Raw genomic sequence first — 11,957 nt, 5'->3', positions numbered from 1 at the left:
CAGTCAGGCACCCATGGCTCACACCTCTAATCCTAGCTACTCAGGAGGCAGGATCTGAGAGCGAGGTTCAAAGCCAGCCCAGGAAGGAAAGTCGGAGAGACACTTACCTCCAATTAATCACAGAACGCCAGAAGTAAAGCTGTTGCTCCAGTGGTAGACACTAGCCTTGAGCAAAAAAAAAGCTCAGTGACAGCTCCAGGCCCTGAGTTTAAGTCTCAAAACTGACAAAAAAAAAAAAAGGAGGGAGGGAGAGGGAGTCATTGGTGTTTCACATCTGTAATCTTAGCTATTCAGGAAGCTGAGATCTGAGGGTGGCAGGGATAGCACCCAGGCCCTGAGTTCAAGCCCCAGGATAGGTACAAAAAGAGGAAGGAAGGAAACAAGAAAAGTAGCTCAGTAGTAGAACACTTGCCTAAAACAAGCAAGACGCTGGGTTCCATCTCTAACACAACAAAAATGAAAAGGATAAAATGTATTGCAAGATTTACCCACTCGTCCAGAAACAAGGACATACTAAATCCACAAACACAATGATGTTCATTGCAGCACTAGCAAAGATATGGAACCAACCCAGATGCCCCTCAGTTGATGAGTGGATCAACGAGATGTGGTATTTATACACAATGGAATTCTATGCTACTGTCAGAAAGAATGACATCGCCCCATTTGTAAGGAAATGGAAAGACTTCGAAAAAAATCATATTAAGTAAAGTAAGCCAGACTCAAAGGAACATAGGCTCAATGGTTTCCCTCATTTGTCATAAGCAGTAGACACCTTGGGCTCTCCTAGCAGAGACATAAGGCCATATAGTATGGCGCTAAATGAAAGGACCTCCAGAATATAGAAACAAAAGCCATATAATGAGTGATTATTGTCCTTAATGTACTATGTTATCTCTCATCTCTTTTGCTGTCCCTTGGTTATCTGATGTTACAGTATTTCACCTTGTTATCTGACATACTGTATATATGTGTTTTGGGTTATTTGAAATCGGATAGGGAAGGTGGGAAAACAAGATGAGGAGAGGGGGTGGTGAGGGAAATGGGGACCAAGACATGAGAAAGGGTATCAATGTTTGTGAAGTAATGCACTTCCTATCTGGTGAATATAATGTAACCATTCTATTAATTACAATTACAATAAAAATATATGGAAAAAATGTATTGCAAGAATCAGAGTTAGAAAAGCTTAGAAATGGCCTGGAGTTTGGCCTAGTGGTAAGAGTGCTTGCCTAGCATACATGAAGACCCAGACTCAATTCCTCAGTACCACATATATATAGAAAAAAAGTTAGAAATGGTGCTGCAGCTCCAGTGGTAGAGTGCTAGCCTTGAGAAAGCCCAAGGACAGTGCTCAGGCCCTGAGTTCAAGGCCCAGGACTGGCAAAAAAAAAAAAAGAAAGAAAGAAAAGAAAAGCTTAGAAATGAAATGACAAAACAGGACAGATTTAGAAATATAAAACAAAAATTTAAATCTAAAAGAATGATAGATCTGGGGCCGGGAGTTTGGCCTAGTGGTTAAAGTGCTTGCCTAGCATGCATGAAGACCTGGGTTCGATTCCTCGGTACCACATACATAGAAAAAAGCTGGAAGTGGTGCTGAGGCTCAAGTGGTAGAGCTCTAGCCTTGAGAAAGCCCAAGGACAGTGCTCAGGCCCTGAGCCCAAGCCCAGGACTGGCAAAAAAAAAAAAAAAGAATGATAGATCTATCTTATAAGTGAATACAGAGCCAGGAGTGTGACCTAGTGGTAGAGTACTTGCCTAGCATGCACAAAGCCCTGGGTTTGATTCCTTAGCATCACATACACAGAAAAAGCTGGAAATGGGGCTGTGGCTCAAGTGGTAGAGCACTAGCCTGAGAAAGCTCAAGGACGGTGCCAGGCCCTGAGTTTAAGTCCCAGGACTGGCAAAAAAAACAAACAAACAAGCAAACAAAAATGGAAATACACTGGGTGGTATGCAAGTATATACAAATGTATTAATTAAAAATGTGGTAAATTCAAGGGAAAATTCAAATAGTGTAATTTCTTCAAAGGGCAAATTCAAAGATCAGTAAAATAAAAACCAGGAAGTGGTACTAAAAGAAGGTGGGGTGGGATCAAGGGGTAAGGAGTAGAAGACCTAAGAGGAGAAAAGGGAGAGAATATAGTTAAGAATCCAATGTATATCCTACAAAATTAAGAAGAGTGAGGGAAGAGGTGGGGAGAATGGGTGAGAATATTGAAAGGGCGACATTGATCAAGATACATTATATTCATAAACTGCTTTAAATGGCAACTCCTTTGTAAAAATACTGAAAGATAATTTTGTGTGTGTGTGTGTACCAGTCCTGGGATTGAACTCAGGATCTAGACACTGTCTTGGAGCTTCTTTGGTTCAAGGCAAACAATCTACCATTTGACCAACAGCTCCACTCTGGATTTTTTTAATGGCCAGTTGGAGATAAAGTATTAGAAACTGCCCAGGCTGGCTTTGAATTGTAATCCTCAGATTTCAGTTTCCTGAGTAGCTAGTATTGTAATCATAAGCCATTGGAGCCTAGCCTTAAAGATATTTTTTGTGTGTCAGTCCTGGGGCTTGAACTCAGGGCCTGGGCACTGTCCTTAGACACTTTTTGCTCAAGGTTACTGCTCAAGAGCCACAGCACCACTTCCGACTTTTTCTGTGTATGTGGTACTGAATCACACCCAGGGTTTCATGCATGCTAGGTGAGCACTCTACCATTAGGCCACGCTCCCAGCCCTTCAAGATAGTTTTTAAAGAAATTAAAGCTTTGGAAGAGTAGCACATACCTATAATCCCAGCACTCACTCAGGAGCCTGCAACCAAAGAATCATGGCGAAAAAAAAATAAGACATTCAGAAGAAAAAAAAAAAACACTAATGTTAGAAATAGGCAAAGGAAGCCCACCACAATAGGAGACGCTAATAATAAAAACCAAAGCAAGAAAATGAAATGAAACTATAAACTATAACTGGAAGAAACTTCTCCAAAATTCAAAGAGGAGAATAAAGGACGGGAGGGAAAGGTAGAAGAGAGAAGAGAAAGAAAAATGATACATTACTCAGGATTCATTCAGGAGAGAAACCACAATGTAATCTAGGAAGGGAACATTTATTGTAAGAATCGATAACGCTAACAGGACTGGAGGGGTGAGAAGAGGGGAGGAGGGGTAAAAACAGAGGAAGGGAGTAGGTGATAGATAAATGGAGAGGCCATCTATAGCCAAGGACTGAGACTGAAGAGAACACCACTGTGACCCGGGCCATGACGTTTGCTAGTGGTGCTGCCTGAGAGAGTGCCCAAAGCAGCTGGCTCACCAGGAGATGCCATGAGCCTGCTTGCTGGCCTCCAGGTGCTGGCACAGGGGGACACTGCACAAGCCCAGGGCGCTGTTTGAGACGCACTAGCTTCCTTCACTAGTGTCCATATAGCGCCCTCTTCTGACCAAGTTGAACACGAGGCCCACCAGCTCCTTACTGCACCATGGATTTGGAGTTGATGTACACAGATTTATAATGGGTACCTATGTGTTACAAGAGTACACCGTGTACCTGAGAACACAGACCTGAAATTAACACCACTGAGATGTATTTTAGTCAATTCACTGGATGTAAGAGGAAGATAGGAAAGGAGGGTGATTTACAAATCAGACTTCTCAAGAACACTGCTTTGTATGGGGAGAAAGTGGTATAGCATCGCTAAGGGAGCAAAATATGAGCCAAATACCTTGATATCCAGGAAAAGTGACTTTCAGGTATAAGACAAAACAACTGTTAGCTGGGCACTCGTGCCTCTCGCCTATAATCCTAACTACTCAGGAGACTGAGTATTAGGATCGTGGTTCAGTCAGGAAAGTCTGTAAGACTTTCTTCTCTCCAACTAACCACACTAGAAATGGGAAGTGGTACTGTGGCTCAAAGTGGCAGAGTGCTAGCCTTGAACAAAAAAGTTCAGGGACAATGTCCAAGCCGAGTTCAAGCCCAAAGACTGGCACACACACACACACGCACACACACACGCACACGCACACACACACACACGCACACACACACACACACACACACACACACACACACACACACACGGTACCAAATTTTGAATAGAAAATAATAGTACCATTTAGACTATACAAACCTGGGTCCAAAGTTAACAGTGAACCCCCCCATAACTAAGGTAAGCTAATAAAAAACAACTCGAGATGAGCTGACAGATCATCTTATCTACTCTTCTACCCACATCATCACACCTCTGACCAGAACTAGAAGCAAGGCCAAGCCAGTGAATGTCGGAGTCCATGGTGACTGTGAGATGCTTCTTCCCACTCACAATGAGGGCCACGTGGAGAAATGCCCGACTCCAGACCTGAGGAGAAAATGACCATAGCACAGAAGCCATCTACCACTCTGGAGCCAAGAGACTCCAATGGTAATCATTGCAGCAACCTGAAACCCACTGAATGTGGTGAAATCCATGGACTCTTGATGCTATTGAAAACTGAATCGGTCACCTCTGTGGAATACATTCTTGATCCACCCCCCTCTGTGAGCTGCACACTGGTCCATTCACAGCAAGAGACAGAAGCACCTGTTGATGAATTTCAGCAACGAGGAAATGAAAACGTTCTCATTCTGGGATCCCTTCCCTGCCTTACATAAACCCTGGGGGCAGCTCAAGCATGGTGCCATCCTGTGAGGCCCACAGCCTAATTCACTTACACACTTTTATTCACAAAGCCACACCATCTGCCTCGCAGTACAGTGAAAACTGTGCAGCCAGCCACTCTGCAGCTCCCAGGAACTGCATATCATCAATGTGAGCAGCAGGAGGAGAGGAAATTGGGGCTCATGCACCCCAAGAATGAGCACCCCACGAAGAGTCTTGCTCAAGAAACAGTGGATTTGAGCAAGCCACTAGATCTGGCAAACAAGCTGCAAATGCAGTACATGGAGGAGCTGTGAGCTGACCCCAAAGGCTCAGCCAGCGAAATCCAAGGGAAGCAGCACCATCAGATGGCTTGAGTTCTACAACAAGAATATCAAAAAGCCAAGACAAGTGGGACATGGTGGCTCCCGCCTGTAACCCCAGCTCCTCAGGAGGCCACAACTGAGGATCACAGTTTCAACGCTAGACCAGAAAGGAATTTCTTTGTCCAGCCTTGGGCCTTGAACTCTGGGCCTAGGAGCTGTCCCTAATCAACTTTTGCTCAAGGCTATGCATCCCTTCCAGCTTTTTTTGCAATTAATTGGAGACAAAAGTCCTAGGGACTTTCCTGCCTGGGCTGGCTTTGAGCTGCCGTCCTCAGACCGCAGCCTCCTGAGTAGGTAGGGTTACAGGTGTGAGCAGCCATCTCCTGGCTCTGAAAGGAAAACTGATGAAACGTTAATCCTTAATTAAGCATCAAAAAGCCAGAAGTGAAACTGTGGTTCAAGTGATAGATCACCAGCCCTAAGCAAAAAAGCGAAGGGACAGGGCACAAGTCCTGAGTTCAAGTTCTAGCACTGGCACCAAAAAAAAAGGGCAAAGGAAGGACAAAGTGAAAGTCTTATCAGTTAAAAGCTAAAAGATGTATTTTCAAAGGTGGCGAAGATAAAATCAGTAGTGATGCACACTTGGGTGACAAAATTATAAAGCAGAGACACGACTTAGAGGAACTTGTGCCACCAGAGGCCAGAAGTCCACCTTCTGACAGCCATGATGCTTTGCCATGAAACCTCTCCCCAAGAGGACACACAGGGCCACCTCTGTAGCTCCCAACCCCTGGTATCTCAGGGACTGGTTTTGGTCTTGCCTAGGTTGTTGCTACCAGCTAAGGCCTGCTGCACTTTTCAACAGAGGGAACTAGGTTCACTGTGCGGCCTAGGACAGGTTACTTAGCCTCTCTGAGCCTTTGATGTCTCCAACATAGAATTAACAAAAGGAGGAGCCTGATTATTGTTTCCTCTCACCCTGAGAACATCTGACATGAGGTCTGTGCCTGTTCAGCTTCCTGCCGCAATGCCATCAGTCTCCTGCACACACTCTGGAGGCCACTGTTTTAGCCTGTTCCCTATTAAGACTGGTATGTTACAGAGAAAGTTTGTTTTGATGGCTAAGAAGTTTGGAAAGCTACGAAGTCCAAGGCTGGGCAGTGCCCTCTGGAAAGGGGAAGCAGCAGAGGGCCAAAGGGTGAAGGCACACAGGAAAGGGCAGACACAGACAGCCTGTGTAACAAGCCACTCTTGAGGTTTTTTTTCTCCAGTCCCTGAGAACTGCATTCTTCTTAAGGACCTTCCCCCTCTTAAAAGCCTGGATTCCCCAAATCGCCACAATAGCCATCAAATTTCAACATGGTGCCAGGACACAAACCATTTTTGAACCTTAGCAAACATGATAACTGCTCTCAAGCTGTAAAACATGTGTATGCAACTTTGGGGGAGATAATACTGAGGTTTAGACTCAGGTCTTTGTTCGCTAGGTGGGGGCACTTGATATATGCATCCAGCCCTTTTTGCTTTCGTTTTTTTTTTTTTTTTTTGTGCCAGTCCTGGGCCTTGAACTCAGGGCCTGAGCACTGTCCTTGGACTTTCTCAAGGCTAGAGCTCTACCACTTGAGCCTCAGCACCACTTCTGGCTTTTTTCTATGTATGTGGTGCCGAGGAATCGAACCCTGGTCCTCGTGCATGCTAGGCAAGCACTGTACCACTAGACCAAACTCCCGGCCCCTGCTTTCGTTACTTTTTAAAAATAAGATCTCATGTTTTGCCGTGGGCCAGTCTCTGTAATCACCCCATCTGTGACTCCCACCGTAGCTGGTATTGCAGGCCCGTGCCAACATGTTCAGCCCTGCATGGAATGTTCTTCACTCTACTGGTGGTTGCTAGGGTTTAGGGACAGAGCAGAGGGGTGAATATAAAGTTGTGTGTGTTGACTGGTGGATTGTGGTGAGTTACAGGAATCTACACATTATAAAACTGCATAGAAAGCACACACACACACACACACCCCATGCTCTGGCCACAGCTGGGATTTGTACAGTACCAGTGAAGACTTGGGAAGTGCCTCCAACTAAAACTACTCTGGACAGAATGCATCCACTGCACCACCGCATCCATCTTTCTAGGACTTACAATCTCAGCCTTTGGAAGTCATCTTTTTCTTAGCCCACACCATACACTTTGGCAAAGAAGTTAACACCTTGTCTGCATTTCTGAATCACCACTACCTCCAGACCAAGGCCCAGGCTCATGCCTTTTTAATCCAAACTGCACTGAAACCTCCAATTCCAGCAGCTTTCCCTTAGCACTGATGCATTGCTGTCATCTGCTGGCTATTTTGGGTAATACCTAGAACCAGTTTTTAAAACTTTTAAGGAGAGATAGGGACATAGAAGAGAGAGGAGAAAGAATGGGAAAAAGAGGAAATAAGTCACAAACTAAAGCATTCCGTGTTGAAAGTGAGCTACACAATTCCTAGGGTGGAGAGTAAAGGGAAGGCCTAGGAGTGAGGGAAGTCAAGCAAATTGCCTTTGCAAGGAGCTCAAGAGATTCAAGCTAAATACCAAGAAGTGATTGAATATGGTTGCTCACACCTGGAATCTCAGCCCTGAAAGGCTGAGTCAGGAGGAACAAGGCCAGCCTGGGCTCCACAGCACATTCCTGATAGAAAAAATTCAAACACCAAATCAAGAAAAAAAAATTTAAATGTCATTGCCCCTCAGTTAGTGGGCAAGGATGTTAAAGGTGACAATGTCTCGGCTGGGGCTTACGACCCATCACGACAGAGCATACAGAGCCACAGCCTTGGAGGGGCACACGGGATGTGGGGCAGGCAGCTGCTCGGTCCCCTTAGCACCCAGGGAGGCCTGACCCTGCGCAGAGCAGCAGAGGCTGGCAGGGCCTTCTGGGAGCTGTCTGATCATAGATACAAAAGGCCTTAATATCCCAAGGCCTCTGAATTACATCTACTACTTTGCTTAAAATGATTGCATAATTGGATGGAGAAATAGAAGATCAAATCTCCTTACCATGTTCCCAGTGCTCAGCTCAGTCCCAGGAAGATTCAGGTGGGTTCACAGCAGAAGCTGAGTTTCTAAGAACATGGCTGCCCTCGCTGCATGAAACCTGCACCTGCTCCCCCTCCAGCCACCAGGTAAGGCCAGTTCTACCTCTACCTCTTATCTGCTTACCAGCTGTGTGTACCAGAAATGACATCTGGTTCACACACTGTAGAACTCATTCAACATTTGAATAGATGAATAAATGAGCAGATGAATGAGTGAACACATGAGCTTCAGGCATGGCCCTGTGGTGATAAGAAAAACACTGTGTTGTCTGCACTTATGGATACACAGGTGTTAAGACTGTATAGAACTTAGCCGGGCGCAGTGGCTCACACCTGTCATCCTAGCTACTCAGGAGGCTGAGATCTGAGGATCAAGGTTCAAAGCCAGCCCAAGCACTAAAGACCATGAGACTCTTTTCTCCAATTAACCACTAGGAAACCAGAAATGGTGCTGGGACTCAAGGGATGGAGCGGTAGCCTTGAGCTGAAGAGCTCAGGGACAGCACCCAGGCCAAGCCCCATGACCCAGGGGAAAAACAAAATACCTTTCCAGGTACTAATGGCTCATGCCTGTAATTGTAGCCATTCTTTTTTTTTTTTTTTTTTGCCAGTCCTCGGCTTGAGCTCAGGGCCTGAGCACTGTCCTTGGACTTTCTCAAGGCTAGAGCTCTACCACTTGAGCCTCAGCACCATTTCCGGCTTTTTCTAGGTATGTGGTACCAAGGAATCGAACTCAAGCCTTCATGCATGCTAGGCAAGCATCTTACTACTAGGCCAAACTCCCGGCCCCAATTGTAGCAATTCTTATCTCCAATTAGCCACCAAAAGCCAGAAATGGAGGTGTGGCTCAAATGGTAGAGCACTAGTCTTAAGCTAAACAGTGCCCAGACCCTGAGTTCAAGCTCCACACACAAAAAAAAGACTCAAAAGTCACCAAGGGCTCATGGTTCAGTCGGCCAAGGGAAGTGTGCCCATAGTTGGGCACCGTGGCACATGCCTGTCGTACCATGCCATGTGGGAGCTGAGATTGGAAGGACCGTGGTGCCAGCCAGCCTAGGGAGCCTCATCTGCTCATCAGTTTTCTGGCTCACAAACTTCAGGAGAGGAGCCGTAATGGGTGGACAGCATCTCTGTTTGGGATGGAACTATCTGGAGAGGCTTCGACCACTTCCCTAATGTTACCTAAGAAGGGCCATAAAGACTCATGTCAACCAAGTAGAGAGAATGGGCTTCAGGAACAGAAGCTTAGGTGGCCGGCGAGCTCGCAGATGCTTCATGGTGGAAACGTCTCTTCTGATTTGAGAAAGGCTGCCCTACACCCTTGAATGCTGAGATGCCAGGCATGTGCCACTATGCTCAGGAAGACGTGCCTTCTGACACTTGTATCTGTGCATATCTCTGTGTCTGAGGTGGGGAACTTCAGAGCTCAGAAGCCAGGCCTCTGCCAGTCCCAATTCCTGGAGTCTCCAGCTACACATTTTCTGCTTTCCTGTCAAATGGCTAGGTGAGTCTGGATGAAGTGGTGGATGGACCCAGCAGGGGGTGGGGGAGGTGGTCCCGAAGGCCAGTTGAAGAGCAGACACTAAGTCAGTATCGCCATGCAGAGGGCAGAATCTGGGACACCTCATTTCATCACTACCGTCAAGGCTTCGAATCTCTGGGCTTCCACTCCCTCATATGAGAAGTGAGGATAACTGTACTAAGACTGGGAGATGTTGTGTCAAGTACTTCACCCACAGATGCTCCCAATGCTATCATGTTAAGAAGACAGCAGGGTTCTGGAGAAGACCCTTTAGACCCTTTCAGGCCTGGGAAGGGGTAAAGGGCCATTCATGGCATCTCAGCAGACCAAGACTATTTCTGTTTAGGACCTAGAAAGAGTAGTTGGAAACATTTAAGAGGCTGAGAGAAATGGTCAGCTTCTGCTATGGTTTTTGAAAAATATATGGAAATGGAGATGTGGCTCAAGTAGTAGATCACCAGCCTTGAGTGAAAAAATAAAACAAAAAAAGTGAGAGTACCAGGCACTGAGTACTGGCACCAAAAAAGGGGGGGGGGGGAGTGTGGCCTAGCAGTAGAGTGCTTGCCTAGCATACATGAAGACTGGGGTTTGATTCTTTAGTACTATATACATAGAAAGAGCCAGAAGTGGTGCTGTAGCTTAAGTGGTAGAGCACTAGCCTTGAGAAAGTCCAAAGGCAGTACTCAAGCCCTGAGTTCAAGCCCCAGACTGGCAAAAAAAAGAGGGGGGGCAAGGGGGAGAGAGGGGAAAATAAGAAAAAGAAAAATACGCTTTTCCAAAACTTCTCCAAAATGTATCCATCTAAAAAAAAAAACATCAATTCTTTCTGGGTACCGGTGGCTTATGCCTATAATGAATGCTTAGCTACTCTAGAGGCTGAGATCCAAGGATCACAGTTCAAAGCCAGCCCGAGCAGGAAAAATCCCTAAGACTCTTACTTCTAATTCATCACCAAAAAGCCAGAAGTGGAGCTATGGCTCAAGTGGTACAGTGTTAGCCTTAGGCAAAAAAAAAAAAAAGAAAGAAAAGGCAGGGAGTGTGGCCTAGTGGTAGTGTGCTTGCCTAGCCTGCACTAAGCCCTGGGTTTAATTCCCCAGAACCACATACACAGAAAAGGCAGGGAGTAGCACTGTGGCTCAAGTGGCAGAGTGCTAGCCTTGAACAAAAAGTGTCCAAGGACATGCCCAGTCCCTGAATTCAAGCCCCAGGACTGGTAAAAGAACAACAACAGGGCCAGGAGTTTGACCTAGTGGTAGAGTGCTTGCCTAGCATGCACCAAGACCCAGGTTCGATTCCTCGATACCACATACATAGAAAAATGCTGGAAGTGGTGCTGAGGCTCAAGTGGTAGAGCTCTAGCCTTGAGAAAGTCCAAGGACAGTGCTCAAGCCCTGAGCCCAAACCCAGGACTGGCCAAAAACAAAACAAAACAAATCAGTGAGGGCGCTTAGGACCTGAGTTCAAGCCCCTAGGATAAGAGGAAAATGCGAAAAGCCATCCATTCTAAATGATTTGGGGGTGAGATGAGCGTGGACACGGGCATTATGCCCAGGCCCCCTTGGGACTGAGCATCCAGTGCGGTGCTGAACCTCCCGTGAGGCGTGGGATGCGGGAGGTCCAATCCACACAGCATGTGGCTCGCAAGTGCACTCTGGGATAGAGCAAACTCCCCGGCTGGGCGCAGTGCAGTGTGACCACAGAGGTGAGCAGGAGAAGAAACGAGGACACGATAATGCCTTTTGGAGGAAGGAGACACCCATGTCTTTAAATCACGGCACCACCCCAGTCCCAGTCCCTAGATCCATCACTTGTGCAAGGCCACATCCCAGGCACGTACCGCAAATCTACATGTTTATTGTTCTGTTCTAGAATGTGCTTTTTCCTCAGTGAGCTTTCAGTCAATGCAGGATGCCCACTCCCCCTTATAAAAACAAAACAGGGGACACACACACACACACACACACACACACACAAACGCACGCGCACACGCACACACGGGTGCACGTGTGCCACCCTCCAGTCAGGGGAAAGCTCCCCAGCCATCCGTCTCTTAACAGATATTGACACCGGGGAGGAAAAAAGCATGTTGAAATGTATTAGAGTCAACCTGTACAAAAAAAAAAAAAGTTAAAATATAACCTGAAACTGTTCAAATTCTGAAAGTCTAGTCAAGTCCTTTCTCTGGCCAGGAGTACGGTGTCATCACAGGGCTCGGGGTTGCCGGCGAGGTGGGGAGGAGGGGGAGGCAGAGCAGCAAAGTCCTTCACCAAACCGAGGGCCTGCCAGGAGGCATGGAAGAACTCGGGAGAGCAGATGCTGGCAGGCAGCCCCAGCGGGCAACGGGCCTTCCTGCCACAAGGCTGAGCAGTCAGAGGCAGCAGGAAAAGCAGCC

Source organism: Megascapheus bottae, chromosome 21 (assembly GCF_031878675.1).
Source record: "Megascapheus bottae isolate mThoBot1 chromosome 21, mThoBot2.hap1, whole genome shotgun sequence".
NCBI lineage: Eukaryota > Metazoa > Chordata > Mammalia > Rodentia > Geomyidae > Megascapheus > Megascapheus bottae.
Note: the sequence above shows the minus strand (reverse complement) of the source record.